At 36.5% G+C, this 24,596-nt stretch overlaps 1 protein-coding gene and 1 pseudogene across 1 annotated transcript in view; one reads left to right on the forward strand and one right to left on the reverse strand.

Annotated features, from left to right (window-relative positions):
• The window catches only part of ZC3H12B (zinc finger CCCH-type containing 12B), a 252,665-nt gene that overhangs the window by 123,134 nt on the left and 104,935 nt on the right, over positions 1-24,596 (forward strand). The gene's annotated exons all lie outside the window — the stretch shown is intronic.
• On the reverse strand, positions 18,230-18,607 carry LOC108396740 (chromobox protein homolog 3-like; annotated as a pseudogene).

A 24,596-nucleotide genomic window follows, 5' to 3' on the forward strand; every position in this document is an offset into this window, starting at 1 on the left:
GGAGAGAAATAAAGAATCACAAGACAGTGTTTACAGTGGCTCAATAAATGAGTTAATTTAGACAGTAAGACACTAAAGAAGCTAACCTTGAACCTTTGGAAAACACAAATCTGAAGCCTGCAATGGCAATAAGTACATATCTCTCAATAGTCACCCTAAATGGAAATGGACTTAATGCACCAATAAAAAGACACAGAGTAATAGAATGGATACAAAAGCAAGACCCATCTATATGCTGCTTACAACAAACTCACCTTAAACCCAAAGACAAGCATAGACTAAAAGTCAAGGGATGGAAAAACATATTTCAGGCAAACAACAGTGAGAAGAAAGCAGGGGTTGCAGTACTAATATCAGACAAAATAGACTTCAAAACAAAGAAAGTAACAAGAGATAAAGAAGGATACTACATAATGATAAAGGGCTCAGTCCAACAAGAGGATATAACCATTCTAAATATATATGCACCCAATACAGGAGCACCAGCATATGTGAAGCAAATACTAACAGAACTAAAGAGGGAAATAGATTGCAATGCATTCATTTTAGGAGACTTCAACACACCACTCACCCCAAAGGATAGATCCACTGGGCAGAAAATAAGTAAGGACACACAGGCACTGAACAACACACTAGAACAGATGGACCTAATAGACATCTATAGAACTCTACATCCAAAAGCAACAGGATATACGTTCTTCTCAAGTGCACATGGAACATTCTCCAGAATAGACCACATACTAGCTCACAAAAAGAGCCTCAGTAAATTCCAAAATATTGAAATTCTACCAACCAATTTTTCAGACCACAAAGGTATAAAAGTAGAAATAAACTCTACAAAGAAAACAAAAAGGCTCACAAACACATTGGAGGCTTCACAACATGCTTCTAAATAATCAATGGATCAATGAACAAATCAAAATAGAGATCAAGGAATATATAGAAACAAATGACAACAACAACACTAAGCTCCAACTTCTGTGGGACGCAGCGAAAGCAGTCTTAAGAGGAAAGTATATAGCAATCCAGGCACACTTGAAGAAGGAAGAACAATCCCAAATGAATAGTCTAACATCACAATTATCAAAACTGGAAAAAGAAGAACAAATGAGGCCTAAAGTCAGCAGAAGGAGGGACATAATAAAGATCAGAGAAGAAATATACAAAATCGAGAAGAATGAAACAATAGAAAAAATCAACGAAACCAAGAGCTGGTTCTTTGAGAAAAATTAACAAAATAGATAAGCCTCTAGCCAAACTTATTAAGAGAAAAAGAGAATCAACACAAATCAACATAATCAGAAATGAAAACGGAAAAATCATGACAGACTCCACAGAAATACAAAGAATTATTAAAGACTACTATGAAAACCTACATGCCAACAAGCTGGAAAACCTAGAAGAAATGGACAACTTCCTAGAAAAATACAACTTCCCAAGACTGACCAAGGAAGAAACACAAAAGTTAAACCAACCAATTACCAGCAAAGAAATTGAAATGGTAATCAAAAAACTACCCAAGAACAATACCTCGGGGCCGGACAGATTTACCCGGAATTTTATCAGACACACAGAGAAGATATAAAACCCATTCTCCTTAAAGTGTTCCAAAAAATAGAAGAGGAAATACTCCCAAACTCATTCTATGAAGCCAAAATCACCCTAATACCAAAACCAGGCAAAGACCCCACCAAAAAAGAAAGTTACAGACCAATATCCCCGATGAATGTAGATGCAAAAATACTCAATAAAATATTAGCAAACAGAATTCAACAGTATATCAAAAGGATCACACACCATGACCAAGTGGGATTCATCCCAGGGATGCAAAGATGGTACAACATTCGAAAATCCATCAACATCATCCACCACATCAACAAAAAGAAAGACAAAAACCACGTGATCATTTCCATAGATGCTGAAAAAGCATTTGACAAAATTCAACATCCATTCATGATAAAACCTCTCAGCAAAATGGGAATAGAGGGCAAGTACCTCAACATAATAAAGGCCATATATGATAAACCCACAGCCAGCATTATACTGAACAGCGAGAAGCTGAAAGCATTTCCTCTAAGATCGGGAACCAGACAGGGATGCCCACTCTCCCCTCTGTTACGTAACATAGTACTAGAGGTCCTAGGCACGGCAATCAGACAAAACAAAGAAATACAAGGAATCCAGATTGGTAAAGAAGAAGTTAAACTGTCACTATTTGCAGATGATATGATACTGTACATAAAAATCCCTGAAGACTCTACTCCAAAACTACTAAAACTGATATCGGAATACAGCAAAGTTGCAGGATACAAAATTAACACACAGAAATCTGTAGCTTTCCTATACACTAACAATGAATCAACAGAAAGAGAAATCGGGAAAACAATTCCATTCACCATTGCATCAAAAAGAATAAAATACCTAGGAATAAACCTAACCAAAGAAGTGAAAGACTTATGCTCTGAAAACTACAAGTCACTCTTAAGAGAAATTAAAGGGGACTCTAATAAATGAAACTCATCCCATGCTCATGGCTAGGAAGAATTAATATCGTCAAAATGGCCATCCTGCCCAATGCAATATACAGATTTGATGCAATCCCTCTCAAATTACCAGCAACATTCTTCAATGAATTGGAACAAATAATTCAAAAATTCATATGGAAACAGCAAAGAACCCGATAGCCAAAGCAATCCTGAAAAAGAAGAATAAAGTAGGGGGAATCTCACTCCCCAACTTCAAGCTCTACTACAAAACCATAATAATCAAGACAACTTGGTACTGGCACAAGAACAGAGCCACCGACCAGTGGAACAGATTAGAGACTCCAGAAATTAACCCAAACAAATATGGTCAATTAATATTTGATAAAGGAGCCATGGACATACAATGGCAAAATGACAGTCTCTTCAACAGATGGTTCTGGCAAAACTGGACAGCTACGTGTAGGAGAATGAAACTGGAACATTGTCTAACCCCATATACAAAGGTAAACTCAAAATGGATCAAAGACCTGAATGTTAGTCATGAAACCATTAAACTCTTGGAAAAAAATATAGGCAAAAACCTCTTAGACATAAACATGAGTGACCTCTTCTTGAACATATCTCCCCGGGAAAGGAAAACAACAGCAAAAATGAGCAAGTGGGACTACATTAAGCTGAAAAGCTTCTGTACAGCGAAAGACACCATCAATAGAACAAAAAGGAACCCTACAGTAGGGGAGAATATATTTGAAAATGACAGATCCGATAAAGGCTTGACGTCCAGAATATATAAAGAGCTCACACGCCTCAACAAACAAAAAACAAATAACCCAATTAAAAAATGGGCAGAGGAACTGAACAGACAGTTCTCTAAAAAAGAAATACAGATGGCCAACAGACACATGAAAAGATGCTCCACATCGCTAATTATCAGAGAAATGCAAATTAAAACTACAATGAGGTATCACCTCACACCAGTAAGGATAGCTGCCATCCAAAAGACAAACAACAACAAATGTTGGCAAGGCTGTGGAGAAAGGGGAACCCTCCTACACTGCTGGTGGGATTGTAAATTATTTCAACCATTGTGGAAAGCAGTTTGGAGGTTCATCAAAATGCTCAAAACAGGCCTACCATTTGACCCAGGAATTCCACTCCTAGGAATTTACCCTAAGAACGCAGCAACCAAGTTTGAGAAAGACAGATGCACCCCTATGTTTATCGCAGCACTATTTACAATAGCCAAGAATTGGAAGCAACCTAAATATCCATCGGTAGATGAATGGATAAAGAAGATGTGGTACATATACACAATGGAATACTACTCAGCCATAAGAACTGGAAAAATCCAACCATTTGCAGCAACGTGCATGTAGCTGGAGAGTATTATGCTCATTGAAATAAGCCAAGTGGAGAAAGAGAAATACCAAATGATTTCACTCATCTGAGGTGTATAAGAACAAAGGAAAAACTGAAGGAACAAAACAGCAGCGGAACTACAGAATCCAAAAATGGACTAACAGGTACCAAAGGGAAAGGAACTGGGAGGATGGGTGGGCAGGGAGGGATAAGGGGGGAAAGAAGAAGGGGGGCATTAAGATTAGCATGCATGGGGGGGAGGGAGAAAGGGGAGGGTGGGCTGCACAACACAGAGAGGACAAGTACTGATTCTATAACATTTTGCTAAGCTGATGGACAGTAACTGTAATGTGGTTGTTATGGGGGACCTCATATAGTGGAGAGCATAGTAAACATAGTATTCTTCATGTAAGTGTAGATTAAAGACTAAAAAATAAATAAAAGAAAGAAAGAATGAAAGAAAAGGGGGATTACTCCTTGATAGGATAAAACTATTGGTTAATCAAAGATCAACGCATGCTTTAAATATCCTTAATGTTGATCACTTAAAGGGTATCAGATGATCAGCTATGGAGGTACTCTTTTCTGATAATATTTCTTTCTCTTAATTAAAAAAAAAAAAGCAGTTCCTGTGAGCTGACCTCCAATGAGTCCTGCTCAGTGGTATAGAGGGCATGTCTAAGTATCGGCAAAGGGTCTGTTTGTTTCTATGCAGAAGATCAAGGCCTAGCTTGGATACCCAGAAAATGAACTAAGATATCATATGCGGAGGAGCTTATGGCATCAGCACTCTCTGGAGGAATTGTGCCTAGGGGATGATCATCAAAAAGCCTCCACAGCGATCTGGGCGATGCTGCGGTTGTGGCTGCATCCACCCCAACGTTTCCTGAACTTGCCATCGGAATGAGGAGGAAGATGTCTAGGCTGGCATGTGCATACAGTGAGACAACGAATTTGACCGGATCTGTACTGTTGGAACTCAACCAGGAGTTGGGAGGGGTGCAAGTTGTAGCACTCCAAAATCTTATGACTATAGACTATCTATGGTTAAAAGAACATATGGGATGTGAACAGATCCCATAAATGGGCTGCTTTAATTTGTCCGATTTCTCTCAGACTGTTCAAGTACAGTTGGACAATATCCATCATATCATAGACAAATTTTCACAAATGCCTAGGGTGCCTAAATGGTTTTCTTGGCTTCACTGGAGATGGATGGTAATTATAGATTTGCTTTGTTTATGTCACCATATTCCTATTATGTTAATATGTGTGTGCAAATTAGTTAGTAGTTTAAAACCTATACATACTTAAGGTACTCTACAAGAAGATATGTCAAAGAAATAATCAATCCTCCCATGTTTTCTTCCATATGCTACCTCTATAGCTTTTCTTCTTCCTTCCTAATTACAACCCTTAAATAGAATTCGTGCCTCATATCAAAGTTACCGAGTATCAGAATTCCTCCAGGTGGTAAAGATACCTCGAGACAAGTGCTGGGCATAGAAGCCACAGGGCATAAATCTGCAAAGAAGTAAAAAGCTAACCTTTGCAAACAATATGGCTTCTCTCTCACTTACCAACTTTACATTTTCCTGTATGGCCCCGGAAGATGGCTGGTTAGCCAGAGATGGGTAAGATTCCTCAAGGGAGGAACAACCTAAGACAGGCACAGTCGCAGGGGGGCCATCAGGTGAGAAATTGGGGATCAACAGAGGTGAGGCTCAGAACCTCATCCCCCCTGCTTTGAGAGAAATCTTCTGCATCCGTGGATGTTTTGTTGCCCTTGTCTAGCTTGGATTAATACTTAGTCCATAGGCACACACCTGATCATCTACATTTGCCGTCTTACAGCACTAAACTATCTTTTCTACCTTTATCTTGCATCTACCTACCACTTCAGCATTTTATTAAAAATAAAAATAATAATAATAATAAAGGGAGAAATGTGGGATCAACATATAAATCAAGTATAAAAATCAAATGAATATTCATATTTGACCTGATTGTTTATAGTTCATAATGCGTGATCAATCCGAAAGTTTCTGTGATGACTGCCCCTGTACTGTTCACCATGTAAGAATTTATTCACCATGTAAGAATTCGTTCACCATGTAAGAACTTGTTCGTTATGCTTCAGAAGATTGGAGACTGATGAGAATTAGTCTTGAGATGGATTAATGATTGTACATTGAGCATTGACCCCCCCTATACTGAATTTTATTGTTGTTAACAACCATTTGATCAATAAATATGAGAGATGTCCTCTCAAAAAAAATACATTACAGGGGGCTGAATAGAGGCAAAAAAATGACAGACTGGGATGGCAAGGTAAAACTTCCTCCCATGTACACACCAAAGAAGCAACTGTAACAAATACCATTAACCATGAAAATGATCTTAACACTGCAAAATGGACCACCTACACCTGGTGAAGTGAGAACCACACAGAGAGGAAGAGGGAGAGAGCCCAGGTTGATTGGGACCCAAGCCTTTATGTATTCCAGCTAACAAGTGGAAGGGAAAAGAAAGGATTGGGGTGGGGATCAGCACTGAGGAATATGACACAGCGTGCCCTGGACATCTTCTCTGGGAACATGAGTCAAGATTGCACTGGGCTTTGGGGAGTAACAGGGCTGGACACCAGAGAGAGTAGGAGCACTCTGTGGGGTCAAGACTCCTGTTGCTTGTGGAGGACATTGATGCTCCATGAAGCCCAATGAGACCCTATTTCAGATTGACAGGCTGCAGTAAGTGTGCCAGAGGAGCAGGGTTCAGAGGAAGCACTCTCCAGAAAAGAAAGTACAACTGTTTAGGCTATCATGGGAGCCAGTTCCAAATGCTCCATCTTCCTCTCTGGTGACTCAGCTCCAAAATAGTACTCCCTTGCACACTATCCTTGTCTAGCATCCTCAGGCCAGCAGCAGTCCAATTTTGCTGTCTGGCAGAGAGAGGACACTTTCCAGGGTTTCCCAGGCCTCTGTCATTCCAACTGATGGAGTGATTGCTGGAGACAGCTCTAAATTCTCCAGCTCCCTCACCATCAGCATAGCCCTGTGGAGATGCTCCACTGTGCAACTGCCCCTACTGGCCAATGCGCCTGCCATTGTTGACTAGCAGTCAGAGGGCAGCCCTACCCACAACAAATCCCAACAAAAGTGACACATCATACAAAGGACATGCAGAAGTGACCTATTACCCTCTGCTGACAGAGATTGGCTACTACCAGCAGACAGAAAGGTGGGCTTGGCTCACAGGAAATTAACAGGGTCTGCAGCTGCAGCTCCACTACATGTGAACCGCACACTGGTGAGGAAAGAGTCTTTAGCTTCTGTACACCACAGGATGCTACTTCATAAGGCCATTACTTTTTAGGCCAGGAGGCACAGAAACCCAGACAAAATCAGGGAGCAGAGGAATATCTTCCAAAACAAAAGAACAAGATAAGACACCATGAAAATGAATAAATGAAAAGGATATTGCCAATCATCTTGATAAAAATTTCAAAGTAACAGTCATAAAGATGCTCACTGAACTGGGAGATAGAATTGATTATCTCAGTGAGAACTTCAACAAAGAAAAGATTTGAAAAAGGGCCACTCAGAGCTAAAGAGTACAATAACTAAAGTGAAAAACACAGTGGAAGGAATAAATAATATACTACTGGAAGTAGAGAAAAGAATATGATGGGAGATAAAGAGCAACAAAATATCCAACTTGAGGAACAGAGATAAAAAAGAATTTCTAAAAGTAAGTATATGCAAAGAGAGTTGTGAGACAGCTACAAATTAAACAATATTCACATAATAGGAGTCCCAAAGTAGAAAAAAGAAAGAGTGTTAGGAAGTCTCTTTGAAGAAATAGTAGCTGAAAACTTTCCCAACCTGGGAAAGGAAATAGACACCTAAGTCCTGGAAATGCATAAAGCCCCTAACAAAAAGGGACTTTCTTACATGGAAATGTTCTTAAGTCTAAATATTTTACATCAGTGAAAATAAAAGTACTGTAAAGTAGTAGAACAATTACTTACTAAGGAAGCATGAAGTTAAAAAACAAAAATAAAATCAACTATACAAAAAGATTAATCAAGGGGTAAACAAAAGATGTAGATTATTAAATATTATAAATAAAGTGTGGAGGAGGAAGAAGAATAAAGAGGTAGTACTTTTAGATTGTTTTCAAAATATTGCTACCATCAACTTCATAAGGACTGTTATATATTTAGGAAACTGCCTATGAACTGTATGATAAGCACAAACCTGAAGCCATAATAGATACACAAAAACCTTTAAAAGAATAAATAAAGCATAACAATAGAGAAAATCAACAAAACACAAGAGAAGGCTATAAGAGAGGGAGAAAGGAACAAAGAGGAACTACAAAAACAACAAGAAAATAATGAATGAAATGGCAATAAGTACTTACCTATTGATAAATACCATAAATGTAAATGGACTAACTACACTAATCAAAGACATAGGGTGGCAGAATGGGTAAAGAAACAAGACCCATCTATATGCTGCCTACAAAAGACATATTTAAGACCTAAGAACATGTATAGACTGAAAGTGAAGGAATGGGAAAAGATATTTCATGCAAGTAAAAGGGAGAAAAAAGCTGTAGTAGTAGTACTATATCAGACAAAATAGATGTCAAACCAAAGAAAGTTACAAGAGTCAAGAACATCACTTAATTATAAAGTGATCAGTAGAACAAGAGGATATAACAATTATAAAAACCTGTACCCCCAACTACAAGTACCTAAATATTTTAAGCATATACTAACACACATAAGGGAGAAATAGACAGCAGCACATTCATGTTACAGGATTTTAGCACCCTAGTTAGGTTTGATGCATAGATTATCCAGATAGTAAATCAATAAGGATACAGAGGCATTGAATGACATATTAGACCACACGGATTTAACAGATATACACAGAACATGCCACCCAAAAGCATCAGGATACACATTTTTGTCAAGTGCACATGGAGGGGTCTTCAGAACAGATCACACATTAGGACACAGAAAAAGCCTCAAAAATTTTTAAAGATTAAAATTGTATCAAGCACCTTATCAGATCACAATGGTATGAAACTAGAAATGAATTATATGAAGAAAACAGAAAAACCCACAAACCCATAGAGGCTAAACAGCATGCTTCTAAATAAACAATGGATCAATGCACAAATCAAAGAGGAAATTAAAAACTACATAGAGACAAATGAAAACAGAAAAACAAGAGTTCAAAACATGTGGGATGGAGCAAAAGCAGTTCTAGGAGGGAAGTAAACAGCAATACAGACGGACCCCAAGAAACAAAAGCAATCCCAAATAAACAATCTGAAGTCCTAGCTAAAAAAAAAAAAAAACTAGAAAAAGAAGAACAAATAAAACACAAAGTTAACAGAATGGAATAATAGAGATCAAAGCACGAATATCTGAAATAAAGACTAGGAAAGCAGAAAGAAATCAATGAAATGAAGAGATTATTCTTTAGGAAGTTAAACATAATAACAAACCCCTACCTGGACTTATTAAAAATAAAGGAGAAAGAAGATAAATAAACAAAAAAAAAAGAAAAGAAAAAGGAGAAGATATAACTGACACCACAGAAATACAAAGAATTATTAGAGATTTCTATGAAAAAATTATATGCCAATAAATTGGACAACCTAGAAGAAATGGACAAATTCCTCAAAAGAAACAACCTTCCAAGATTGACCCATGAAGAAATAGAGAATCTGAGCAAATTACCAGCAATGAAAAGGAATTGGCCATCAAAAAACTCCTAACAAAGGAAATTCTAGTACCAGATGGCTTCATAGGTGAATTCTATTAAACATTTAAGGAGCTAATAGCCATCTTCTTAAAGTAGTGCAAAACATAGAAGAGAAGGGAATACTTCCAAAATCATTCTATGAGACCAGCATCACTCTAATACCAAAAAAAAAAGGTGCCACAGAAAATTATAGACCAATATTTCTGAGTAACATAGATAAAAATCCTCAACAGATGTAAGCCAAATACAAAAGTATATCAAAAGGATCATCCATCATGACCAAGTAGGATTTATTCCAGAGATGTAAAAATAGTACAATATTTATAAATCAATTGTAATACACCATATTAATAACAGGAAGCCTAAATACCATATGATAACCTCAATAGATGCTGAAAAAGCATTTGACAAAATTCAACATCCATTCATAATAAAATCTCTCAACATGGATATAGAGAAATATCCTCAACATAATATAATAAATGCCATATATGATAAGCCCACAACTAACATCACATTAAATGACAAAAAGATGAAAGTTTTTTCTTGAACATCAGGAACAAAACGAGGATGTCCACTCTCACCACTTTTATCCAACATAGTACTGGAAGTCCTAGCCTTGGCAATCAGACAAGAAAAAGAGATAAATTGCATCCAGATTGGTAAGGAAGAAGTAAAACTCACTATTTCCAGATGATGTGACACTATATATAGAAAACCCTAAGGACTCCAGCAAAAAACTGTTAAAATTAATAACTACATTCAGTAGTCACAGGATCCAAAATCAGTATACAGAAATCTCTTGCATTCACATATACTCACAATGAATTAGCAGGAAACCAAGAAAACAATTACATGCAAAAGTATCAATTACCTAGGACTAAACCTTATCAAGGAAGTAAAAGACCTGTACTCTGAAACTATAAGACACTGATGAAAAAATTGAAGGCACAAATAAATGAACATCTGTCCCATGCTCGTGGAAAAGTAGAACTAGTATTGTCAAAATGGCCATGCTTCCCAAAGCAATTTACATATAAAATGCAATCCCTATCAAAATATCAGTGGCATTTCTAAATGAACTAGAACAAATAATCCTAAAATTCACTTAGAAGCAATAAAGACCCCAAACAGCTAAAGCAATCTTGAGATAGAAGAACAAAACTGGAGGTAGTACATTCCCTGACTGCAAGCCATACTAGAAAGCTTCAGTAATCAAAACAGCATGCCACTCGCACAAGAACAGATACATGGATCAGTGGAACAGAATAGAGAGCCCAGAAATGAACCCATGCATGTATGGTCAATTAATATATATGATCAATTAATATATGAAAAAAGAGACAAGAATGTACAATGAGGGAAAGACTCTCCAAAAATGGAGTTGGGAAAACTGGACAGCTACATGCAAGAGAATGAAATTAGATTACCATCTAACTCCATACAAAAAAGTAAACTTGAAATGGGTTGAAGACCTGAATATGAGACAGGACACTATAAAACTCTTTGAAGTAAACATAGGCAAAAGTCTCTTGAAGATGATTATGAGCACTTTTTTTCTGGACAAATCTCCCTGGGCAAGGGAAACAAGCAAAAGTGAGTCATAGGGATTATATCAAACTAAAACTCCCTTTTTTTTTTTTTTTTACAGCAAAAGACATCATCAACAAAAAAGCATCCCACAGTATGGGAGAATATATTCATAAATTATATATCCAATAAAGGGTTAACATTCAAAACATATAAGGAATTCATAGGACACAGCACAGTAAAAACTGATAACCCAATTAAAAATGGATAGAGAACGTGAATAGACATTCTCCAACAAAAACAGGTAGATAGCCGATGGCAAATGAAAAGACACTCTGCATTGCTAATCATCAAGAGACAGCAGTTCAAAACCACAGTAAGATATCACCTCACCATTGTTAGAATGGCCACAATCCATAAGACAGGAAATAACAAGTGCTAGCTAGTATGTGGAGAAAAAAGAATCCTCCTACTCTGTTGGTGGGAATGTAAGCACAGCCAGTAAACTCTTAAAACAATAGGCAGTAAACTCTTGAATATTAACAATAGCAATTTTTTTCTGGATGTGTCTCTCCAAGCAAGGGGAAAAAAGCAAAAATAAACAAATGGGACAGCGTCCAGGTTAAAAGCCTCTACACAGTAAAGGAAACCAGCAAAATCAATGTAATCATATGGGAGGATATATTTGCAAATGATATATCCAATAAGTTGCTAATATTCAAAAGGTGAAAAAGAACTCATACAACCTCAATGCCAAAAAACCCCCAAATAATCTGATTAAAAAATAGACAGATGACCTGAAATATATTTCTCAGAAAAGGACATGCAGATGGGCAGAGGAGCCAAGATGGTGGCATGAGTAGGGCAGTGGAAATCTCCCAAAACCATATATATTTTTGAAAATACAACAAATACAACTATTCCTAAAAGAAAGACCAGAAGATACAGCACCACAGCCAAGCAACATCTACATCTGTGAGAACACAGTGCCTCACAAAGGGGGTAAAGTACGAGCCACAACCCAGTGGGAACCGAATGCACCACCCACCCAAGCTCCCTGGTGGGAGGAGAGTAGTCAGAGAAGGGAAGGTGTGGGAGCCCAGGACTGTTAAATAACCAGCCCTAGTCATCCGCACCGGGAACACAGACATGTAGTGTGTGGTGTGCTGGATGCTAGGGAAACAGAACAAGAAAAGCTGTGAGAGAGTCCCCGCAGCCAGCACCCCTGGGACAAAAGAAAAGTGAGGGCTTTCTGAAAGTCTTAAAGGGACAGGAGCCTCACAGCTGGACAGAAGCATCCTGACACACTCAGCCCAGGAGCTGGGAATTCTGGGGAACTCCGGGTGCTGTAACCCCCTGGGTGGAAGCAAAGCTATGAGGCCCCTCACGGTGATAAACAGCCCCCTGCCAATTCCCCCTCTGGAACAGCCTCACCATAGCAGAGCACCAGCCTAAGACAGGCCACGGCCACAGCAGATGCGCAGAGCCGCATCAGCAGCTGCCCAGGCCAGACTAAGAGGCCCTGCTGGCGTGCACCTACCCACAACAAGCCACTAGGGGGTCGCCATTATAACAGGAAGGGAAGGCAACAGGAAAGCAAGAAGGGACATTGTTCTCCCAGCTAACACACATGCCACCTGTCTACGACTACCTCTATAGACATGAAAAGACAGAAAAATTTGGTCCAGTCCAGAATAACCCAGAAAACCCCCAAAAGAGTGCCTGGGTGGACAGATATAACCAATTTTCCTGAAAAAAAATTCAAAATAAAGGTCATAACCATGCTGATGGACCTGAAGAGAAATATGCAAGAGCTAATGGATGAAGTTAGGAGGGAGAATACAGAAATGAAACAATCTGTGGAAGGACAAGAGCAGACTGGATAAGGTGCAAGAGGCCATTAATGGAATAAAAATCAAAGAACAGGAATACAGAGAAGCTGAGGCAGAGAGAGATAAAAGGATCTCCAAGAATGAAACAATATTAAGAGAACTGTGTGACCAATCCAAACAGAACAATATCTGCATTATAGGGGCACCAGAAGAAGAAGAGAGAAAAAGGCATAGAAAGTATATTTGAAGAAATAATTGCTGAAAACTTCCCCAAACTGGGGAGGAAAAAAATCGCTCATACCAGAGAAGTACACAGAACTCCAAACAGAAGGGACCCAAATAGGACAACACCAAGACACATAATAATTAACATGGCAAAGATCAAGGACAAGGACAGAGTATTAAAGGCAGCCAGAGAGAGAAAACAGGTCACCTACAGAGGAAAACCCATCAGGCTATAATCAGACTTATCAACAGAAACCTTACAGGACAGAATAGAATGGCATGATATATTTAATGCAATTAAACAGAAGGGCCTTGAACCAAGAATACTGTATCCAGCACGATTATCATTTAAATATGAATGAGGGATTAAACAATTAACAGACAAGCAAAATTTGAGGGGATTTGCCTCCCACAAACCACATTTACAGGGTATTTTAGAGAAACTGCTCTAGATGGGAGCACTCCTAAGACTAAATAGATGTCACCAGAGAAAATAAAAACATAGCAAAGAAAGCAGACGAACCAAATACTAACTAAAGCCAAAAAATAAAATCAACTACCCACAAAAGCAGGTAAAGGTAACACAAAAGAGCACAGAATAAAACAATCAACATATAAAGAATGGAGGAGAAGGAAAAAGAAAGGAGAGAAATAAAGAATCACCAGACAGTGTTTATACTAGCTCAATAAGCAAGTTAAGTTAGACAGTAAGATAGTAAAGAAGCCAACCTTGAACCTTAGGTAACCACAAATCTAAAGCCTGCAGTGGCAATAAGTACATATCTTTCAATAATCACCCTAAATGTGAATGGACTGAATGCACCAATCCAAAGACACAGAGTAATAGAATGGATAAAAAAGCAAGACCCCTGCATATGCTGCTTGCAAGAGACTCACCTCAAACCTGAAGACATGCACAGACTAAAAGTCAAGGGATGGAAAAAGATATTTCATGTAAACAACAGTGAGAAAAAAGCAGGTGTTGCAGTACTAGTATCAGAAAAAATAGACTTCAAAAGAAAGAGTAACAAGAGATAAAGAAGGACATTACATAATGATAAAGGGGTCAGTCCAACAAGAGGATATAACCATCATAAATATATATGCATCCAACACAGGAGCACCAGCATATGTGAAACAAATACTAACAGAAGTAAAGGAGGAAATAGAATGCAATGCATTCATTTTAAGAGACTTCAACATGCCACTCACTCCAAAGGATAAATCCACTGGACAGAAAATAAGTAAGGACACAGAGGCACTGAACAACACACTAGAACAGATGGACCTAATAGACATCTATAGAACTCTACATCCAAAAGCAACAGGACACATATTCTTCTCAAGTGCCCATAGAACGTTCTCCAAAATAGACCACATACTAGGCCACAAAAAGAGCCTCAGTAAATTCCAAAAGATTGAAATCCTACCAACCAACTTTTCAGACCACAAAGGTACAAAACTAGAAATGTACAAAGAAAGAAAAAGGCTCACAAACACATGGAGGTTTAGCAACATGCTCCTAAATAATCAGTGGATCAACGACCAAATTAAAAGAGAGATCAAGCAATATATGGAAACAATTGACAACAACAATACAGAGCCCCAACTTCTGTGGGATGCAGTTAAAGCAGTCTTAAAATGAAATTATATAGCAATCCAGTCATATTTAAAGAAGGAAGAACAATCCCTAAGGAATAGTCTACCATCACAATTATCGAAATTGGAAAAAGAAGAACAAATTAGGCCTAAAGTCAGCAGAAGAAGGGACATAAAAAAGATCAGAGAAGAAATAAATAAGATTGAGAAGAATAAAACAATAGAAAAAATCAATGAAACCAAGAGCAGGTTCTTTGAGAAAATAAACAAAATAGATAAGCCTCTAGACAGACTTATTAAGAGAAAAACAGGATCAACACACATCAACAGAATAAGAAACGAGAAAGGAAAAATCACGAGGGATCCCACAGAAATACAAAGAAATATTAGAGACTACTATGAAAACCTATGTGCTTACAAGCTGGAAAACCTAGAAGAAATGGATAATTTCCTAAAAAAATACAACTTTCTAAGACTGACCAAGGAAGAAACACAAAAATAAAACAAACCAATTACGAGCAAAGAAATTGAAGTGGTAATCAAAAAATTACCCAAGAACAAAACCCCCGGGCCAGATGGATTTACCTCAGAATTTTATCAAGCATACAGAGAAGACATAATACCCATTCTCCTTAAAGTTTTCCAAAAAATAGAAGAGGAGGGAATACTCTCAAACTCGTTCTATGAAGCCAACTTCACCCTAATACCAAAACCTGGCAAAGACCCCACCAAGAAAGAAAATTACAGAGTAATATCCCTGATGAATGTAGATGCAAAAATACTCAACAAAATATTTGAAAACCGAATTCAAAAATATATCCAAAAGTTCATAAACCATAACCAAGTGGGATTCATACCAGGGATGCAAGAATGGTTCAACATTCGAAAATCCATCAACATCATCCACCACATAAACAAAATAAATCAAAAACCACATGATCATCTCCATAGATGCTGAAAAAGCATTCAACAATGTTCAACATCCATTCATAATAAAAACTCTCAAAAAAAATGGGTATAGAGGGCAAGTACCTCCACATAATAAAGGCCATATATGATAAACCCACAGCTAACATCATACTGAGCAGCGAGATGCTGAAAGTTTTTCCTCTAAGCTCAAGAACAAGACAGGGCTGGCCACTCTTCCCACTGTTATTTAACATAGTACTAGAATTCCTAGCCACAGCAATTAGACAAAACAAAGTAATACAAGGCTTCCATATTGGTAAAGAAGAAATCAATCCATCACTATTTGCAGATGACATGATATTATACATAAAAAACCCTAAAGACTTCATTCCAAAACTACTAGAACTGATATCGGAATTCAGCAGAGTTGCAAGACACAAAATTAACACACTGTTGCATTCCTATACACTAATAATGAACTATCAGAAAAAGAAATCAGGAAAACAATTCCATTCACAATTGCATCAAAAAGAATAAAATACCTAGGAATAAACCTAACAAAGAAGTGAAAACCCTATACCCTGAAAACTACAAGACACTCTTAAGAGAAATTAAAGAGGACACTAACAAATGGAAACTCTTCCCATGCACTTTGCTAGGATGAATTAATATTGCAAAATGGCCATCCTGCATAAAGCAATCTACAGATTCAAAGCCATTCCTATCAAAATACCAACAGCATTCTTCAACAAACTGGAACAAATAGTCTTAAAATTCATATGGAACCACAAAAACCCCGAATAGCTAAAGCAATCCTGAGAAAGAAGAATAAAGTCAGGAGGATCTCACTTCCAAACTTCAAGCTCTACTACAAAGCCACAGTACCATTTGTACTGGCACAAGAACAGACCCACAGACCAGTGGAACTGAATAGAGACTCCAAATATTAACCCAAACATATATAGTCAATTAATATACAGTAAAGGAGCCATGGACATGCAATGGGGAAATGACAGCCTCTTCAACAGTTGGTGCTGGCAAACCTGGACAGCTACATGTAAGAGAATGAAACTGGATCATTGTCTAACCCCACACACAAAAGTAAATTTGAAATGGATCAAAGGCCTGAATGTAAGTCATGAAACTATAAAACTATTAGAAAAAACATAGGCAAAAATCTCTTGGACATAATCATGTGCATATTCTTCATGAGCATATCTCCCTGGGCAAGGGAAACAGAAGCAAAAAGAAACAAGCGGGCCTATATCAAGCTGAAAAGCTTCTGTACAACAAAGGATACCACCAATAGAACAGGAAGGCATCTTACAGTATGGGAGAATATATTCATAAATGTCAGATCCGTTAAATGGTTGACATCCAAAATATATAGAGCTCACACACCTCAGCAAACAAAAAGCAAATAATCCAATTAAAAAATGGGCACAGGATCTGAAGGGACACTTCTCCAAAGAAGAAATTCAGATGGCCAACAGACACATGAGAAGTTGCTCCACATTACTAGTCACCAGAGAAATGCAAATTAAAATCACAGTGAGATACCACCTCACACCAGTAAGGATCGCCACCATCCAAAAGACAAACAACAAATGTTGGCGAGGTTGTGGAGAAAGGGGAGCCCTCCCATACTGCTGGTGGGAATGTAAATTAATTTAACCACTGTGGAAAGCAGTATGGAGTTTCCTCAAAAAACACAAAATAAAAATACCATTTGACCCAGGAATTCCACTCCTAGGAATTTTCCCTAAGAATGCAACAGCCCAGTTTGAAAAAGACATATGCACACCTATGTTTATTGCAGCACCATTTACAATAGCCAAGAAATGGAAGCAACCTAAGTGTCCATCAGTAGATGAATGGATAGAGAAGCTGTGGTACATATACACAATGGAATATTATTTAGCCAGAAGAAGAAAACAAATCCTACCATTTGCAACAACATGGATGAAGCTAGAGCGTATTATGCTCAGTGAAATAAGCCAGGTGGAGAAAGACAAGTATCAAATGATTTCACTCATCTGTGGAGTATTAGAACAAAGAAAAATCTGAAGGAGCAAAATGGCAGCAAACTCACAGAACCCAAGAATGGACTAACAGTTACCAAAGGGAAAGGGACTGGGGAGGATGGGTAGGAAGGGAGGGATAAGGGGGGAGGAAAAAGAAATGGGGCATTATGATTTGCTTGTATCATGTGTGTGGGGGGCACAGGGAGGGCTATACAACACAGGAATAGAAGTAGTGATTCTACTGCATCTATGCTGATGGACTGTGACTGTAATGGGGTATGTGGGGGGGACTTGGTGATGGGGGTGTCTAGTAAACAAAATGTTCCTCATGTAATTGTAGATTAATGATACCATAAGAAAAAAAGCAATTACAATTTGAGGACACTTTATAGTTGCCTCTTTTGCGAGCACCAAGTCTGCCTTATCTGAATCTCTCCATTTCATGAGTAACATTAGCTCTACACTGCTGTCCGTGACACCAATTATTCTTTCATGATCACGGCCTCTGGCAAAAGCTCTTGGTTTATCAGCATCATCTATTTTCTTCTTTCATTTGCTATCATCAGATTAACTGTCAGATGAAGATATTCTTTTTGTACTATCTTTTTCTTTACCAGCTTTTTGAAAATTAAGAAATGCTTCAATTAACTCTGGACAAACTAAATTTTCTTCAGGTTCCCAATTATTGTCAGCATCTGTAAATCCCTTCCACTTCAGGAAATACTCTACCTTCCCATTCACTACACGTTGGTCTAGTACTTTATCCACCACAAATTCTTCAGGCTCTGCCTCTTCAACTTTTTTACTCTTTCCATTCTGTTTTTCCCCATTTTTTGCAATGTAGTTTTATTAGATGCCATTTTTTATTGCAGATTTGAAGAACCATTTTTCACTGCCTCTGAGCTGCTCCAGGTTGCTCCTCTGCAGCATCTCCTGCCTGGTACACCTCTCCAGTCCCACTTCTTTATTTTTGCTTTTGTTGCCTTTGTTTTTGGTATCAAATCAAAAAAAAAGATCACCAACACAAATGTCAAAGGAATTTACCACCTATGTTTTCTTCTAATAGTTTTATGGTTTGAGTCTTAATCCATTTTGCCTTAATTTTTGTATAGGTATAAGTGGTCCAATTTCATCTTTTATATGTGGCTGTCCAGTTTTCCCAAGATCATTTATTAAAGAAACTATCCTTTCCTCGTTGTATATTCTTGTCTACTTTGTCATAAATTAATTGACCAAACATGTGCAGGACTATTTCTGGGCTATTATGTTCCACTGATCCATGTTTCTGTTTTTATAATAGTACCATACTGTTTGATTACTGTAGTTTTGTAATATAGTTCAAATTCAGTGAGCATGATGCCTCCGGCTTTCTTTTTTCTCAAGACTGTTTTGAATATTTGGGGTCTTTTATGGTGGTTCCATACAAATTTTAGGATTGGTTGTTCTATTTCTGGGAAAAATGCCATTGGCATTTTCATAGAGATTGTATTGTGTCTGTAGGCTGCTGTGGGTAGTATTGACATTTTAACAATACTAATTCCTCGGATCCAAGAGCAAGTTACTTTCCATTTATTCGTGCCTTCTTATATTTCTTTCTTTGATGTCTTATAGATTTCATTGTATAGGTCTTTCACCTCCTTGGTTAAATTTATCCTTAGGTATTTTATTCTTTTTGGTGCAATTGTTAGTGGGGTTATTTTCTTAATTTCTCTTTCTGATAGTTTGTTAAAAGTATATAGAAACAAATCAACTTCTGTATATTGATTTTGTATCCTGCAACTTTACTGAATCAGTGAATTATAACAGTATTTTTGTGGACTCTTTAGTGTTTCTGTATATAATATCATGTCCTCTGCAATTAGTGATAGTTTTGCTTCTTCATTTACAATATAGATGCATTTCATTTCTTTTCCTTACATTATTACTCTGACTAGGACTCTAAATACTATGTTGAATAAAAATGAAGAGACGAAGAGACTGGGCATCTCTGCCTTGTTCTTGTTTAGAGAAAAAAAATTCAGCTTTTCATCTTCGAGTCTAATGTGAGCTGTGAGCTTTTCTTACATGGTCTCTTTTATATTGAGGTATGTTCCTTCTGTACCTACTTTGTTCAGAGTTTTTATCACAGATGGATGATGTATTCTGTCAAATGCTTTTTCTCCATCTACTGATATAGCAGTATGATTTTTATCCTCCCAATTTGTTAATGTTGTGTGTCACATTGATATTTGCATATGTTGAAACATCCTTACACCCCTGGAATTAATCTTACCAGGTCATGGTATATGGTCCTTTTATGTATTGTTGATGTTTCTTAATATTTACTGAGATTTTTGCATCTATGTTCATCAAGGATAAACATATAATTTTTTTTCCTTTTTGGCATCAAGGTAATGCTAGCTTTGTAAAATAAGTTTGTAAGTGCTCCTCTTCTATTTTTTGGAAGAGTTTGAGAATCATTGGTATTAATTCTTCTTTGATGTTTGATAGAATTCACCAGTGAAGTAAGCCATCTGGTCCTGAACATTTTTTACCTGGTTAGTTATTTATTACTTATTTAATCTTACTAATAATCAGTCTATTCAGTTTCTATTTCTTCATTATCTAGTCTTGAAAGATAATATGTTTCTAAGAGTCAACATTTCTTCGGTTGGTGAATAGTTGTTCATAATAGTCTTTTATGATCCTTTGCATTTTTGTGATGTCAGCTATAATGCTTCCAGCTTCATTTGATTTTATTTATTTGAGTCCTCTTCTTTTTTGGTGGGTATAATAAAAGCTTGTCTATTTTGTTTGTATTTTCCAAAAACCGGTTCTTGATTTCATTGATCTTTTCTATTATCTTTTTAGCTTCTATTTAATTTACTTTTGCTGTGATTTCTATTTCCTTCCTTCTACTAACTTTGGGCTTCATTTGTTCTTTCTCAGTCTTTTCAAGTGTTAAATTAGGTTGTTTATTTGAGATTCTTTCTTTTTCCTTTATGTCATTTATCACCAAATACTTCCCCCATAGAATTGCTTTGACTGCATCCCATAAGTTTTGGTGCACTGTATTTACATTTTCATTTGTCTCACATTATTTTTTATCTTTTGATTTCTTTGTTGCCCATTGGTTATTCAGTAACATGTTGTTTATTACCACACATTTATGAATTTTCCAGTTTTCTTGCAGTATTTATTTCTATTTTCATACCACTGTGGTTGGAAAAGATGTTTGATATGATTTCAATATTCTTGAATTTATTAAGACCTGTTTGTAGCCTAGCGTATGATTTATACTGGAGAATGTCCCATGTGTATTCTCTGAATGTTAGCATGCATTCTGCTTCTTTAAGATGGATAATTCTATATATCTAAGTCCACCTAGTCTAGGGTGTCATTTTAGGCCAATATTTCCTTGTTGATTTTCTGTCTGGATGAGCTATCCATTGATGTAAGGAGTTTTAAAGTCCTTTTTTATTATTGTATGGCTGTCTATTTCTCCCTTTAGTTCTATTAATATTTACTTTATATATTTTGGTGATACTATGTTGAGTACATGTATATTTATAGTTATTATATTCTTCTGCTGGAATGATCCCTTTATCATATATAATGTCCTCCTTTGTACTTATTACACTTTGTTTTAGAGTCTATATCCCCTAATATAAACATAGCTTGCACAGCTTTTTTTATTTCTATTTGCATATAATATATTTTTCCATCCCTTCACTTTCAGTCTGTGTATGTCCTTAAGTCTGAAATGAATTGCTTGGAAGCAATATATCTTCCAATGTGTCCACCCAGGAGACACATCCAGATCTCCTGGCTTTTGTGGCCAGTAGTGCTTATGTTTGCAGTCTCATAGAACTGTATATACTTGTGTTCTTTGAGAGCTGCTGCCTCAGGGTCTACCTTCTAATCAGCCTTCATCTAGGTGCTGTTGGAAATTCTCCCTTTTAGATCACTGACTGGTCTTGACATATCATCAACTACTGGGAGTTATTAAAAATAAAACAGACTGTTTGAATAATTTATAGTTATTATATTCTCCTGCTGAGCTATTATATTACTTATTGTTCAGAGTTTTCATCACAGATGGATGTTGTATTCTGTTGTAATCAAAAGACACAGAGTAGCTGAATGGATTTTTAAAAAGACCATTTTTTATCCATTTTAAAACTCATTTTTAAAATCCTTTGTATTTACATTTTCATTTGTCTCACATTATTTTTTATCTTTTAAAAAATCCATTCAGCTACTGTGTGTCTTTTGATTAGAAATTTGAGTCCATTTACATTTAAAGTAATGACTGATGGATATGTACCTACTACCACTTTTTAAACTTTCTTTTGTTTGTAAGATATTCTCTGTTTCTTAATTTTGCTTTGCTCTTTGTTTTGGTTTCTATGCATTAGATAAAACAGATACCACCTCTCCTAGTCTTAAAGGGTTGGCCCTATATAAGAAATGAATCTCATCATTAATCCCTTCCCTAGCTCTTGGTTGTTTCTCAAACATTTGTGACTGTTAAAATAGCCTATTTTATTTTTAATAACTCCCAGTAGTTGATGACATCCCATACTCATGGATAAGAATAATTAGTATTGTCAAAATGGCCATCCTGCCCAAAGCAATTTACATATTCAATGCAATCCTTGTCAAAATATCAATGGAATTTTTCATTGAAAATAAGCTTACAGAAATAGTGGTAGAACAATGAATTATTAAGCTGGTATGAAGATAAAAAGTAGTAAAATCAACTATACACAAAATCAGTCAAAGGATAACAAAAGAAATAGATTAGGACATCTTATACATAAAGTTTGGAGAATGAAGAAGAAAAAAGTACAATTTAAGACTGTATTTGAAACAGAGTTACCATCAACTTATATTTAGGAAACTATCTAGTACTTTATGGTAACTACAAACCTAAAGCCCATAATAGATACAAACACAAAAAACAAAAAAATAAATCCAAGAATAACACCAAAGAAAACCTTTAAATCACAATAGTATAAGAAAGGAAGAGAGAGGAAATACAAAAACAAGAAAATAATAAAGTGGCACTAAATAGATACCTATCAATAATGACTTTAAATACAGATATAATAAATGCACCAATCAAAAGACAAAGGGTGGCAGAATAAAGAAACAAGACCCATTTATATACTGCCTACAAGGGACTTATTACAGACCTAAACACATACATGAATTGAAGTGAAGGGATGGAAAAGATATTTCATGCAGATAAAAGGTAGAAAAAAGCAGGAGTAACTATATATATATATCTCAAAATAGGCTTCAACAAAAAGAAAATCATGACAGAAAAGGAGGGACATTGCAAATGATAAAGGGATCAGACCAACAAAAGGATGTAACAATTGTAAATATCTATGAACTGAACATGAGTGCATAAATATATAAAACAAAAGCTAACAGACCTTAAAGGGGATATAGATCGCAATACAATCATATTAGGGAATTTAACAGATGATTTTCATCAATGAATTCCATCAATGAGATAATCCAGTCAGGAAATAAAAAAGGAAACAACATAAACTTAGCAGGTATATACAGAATGATCCAGCAAAAAGAAGCAGAATACATATTTTTCTGAAGTATGCATGGAAGGTTCTCAAGAATAGAAAACATTGGGACACAAAAAAGACTCAATAAATTGAAAAAGATTAAAACTGTGTTAAACACCTTTTCAGATCACAATGGAATGCAACTAGAAATCAATAACATGAAAAAAACCAAAAGCCTAAACAACAGGCTTCTAAAAAAATCAATGGATCAATGAAAAAATCAAACAGAAAATCAAGCAACATGTAAAGACAAGTGGAAAAAAATACAACAGCTCAAAACGTGGGATGCTGCAAAAGCAGTTCTAAAAGGAAGAACATAGCAATACAGGACTAATTCAAGAAATAAGAACAATCCCAAATAAACATTCTAAACTCACAACAAAAGAAACTAGGGAAAGAGGATTAAAGATGGTGGCGTGAGAGTTGAGGCAGAGGTTTCCTCCTAAAACCGCATGTAATATGAAAATATAATTAATAAAACTAATCCTGAAAGAGCAACAGGGAAGAGGACTGCACCAGACTGCATACACCTGAAGAAAAGAGCAGACCTCACAGAACAAGGTAATGTACCAAAGCTGTGGCCCAGTGGGACCCAAGCCCTTCCCCCACCCCAGCTCACCGGCTGGACGAAGAAGAAACTAGGGAAAGAAGAACAAGTGAAACCAAAATCTACTAGAGGGAGGGATATAATAAAGATCAGAGCAGAAATAAATAAAAGAGAGAATAATAAAACAATGAGGAAATAATGAAAACAAGATTTGGTTCTTTGAGAAGATAAATAAAATAGACAAACCCCTACTCATACATACCCAGAGAAAGGGAAAGAGGACAAAAGTAAAATCAAAAGTGAAAAAGAAGGTACAAATGAAACCACAGAAAGACAAAGAACTATTAGAGACTTATATGAAGAATTGTATGCCAATAAATTGTACAACCTAGAAGTGGACAAATTCCTAGAAACATGTAACCTTCCAAGACTGAGCCAGGAAGAAACAGAAAATCTAAACAGATAAGTTACCAGCAATGAAATTGAATTAGTAATCAAAAAAACTCCCAACCAAAAAATTCCAGAACCACATGGGTTCACAACTGAATTCTACCAAATATTTAGACAAGAGCTAATACCCATCCTTCTTAAAGTATATCAAAAATAGAAGAGTAGATGTACAGCGAAAGACACCATCAATAGAACAAAAAGGAACCCTACAGTATGGGAGAATATATTTGAAAATGACAGATCCGATAAAGGCTTGACGTCCAGAATATATAAAGAGCTCAC

Source organism: Manis javanica, chromosome X (genome assembly GCF_040802235.1).
Source record: "Manis javanica isolate MJ-LG chromosome X, MJ_LKY, whole genome shotgun sequence".
NCBI lineage: Eukaryota > Metazoa > Chordata > Mammalia > Pholidota > Manidae > Manis > Manis javanica.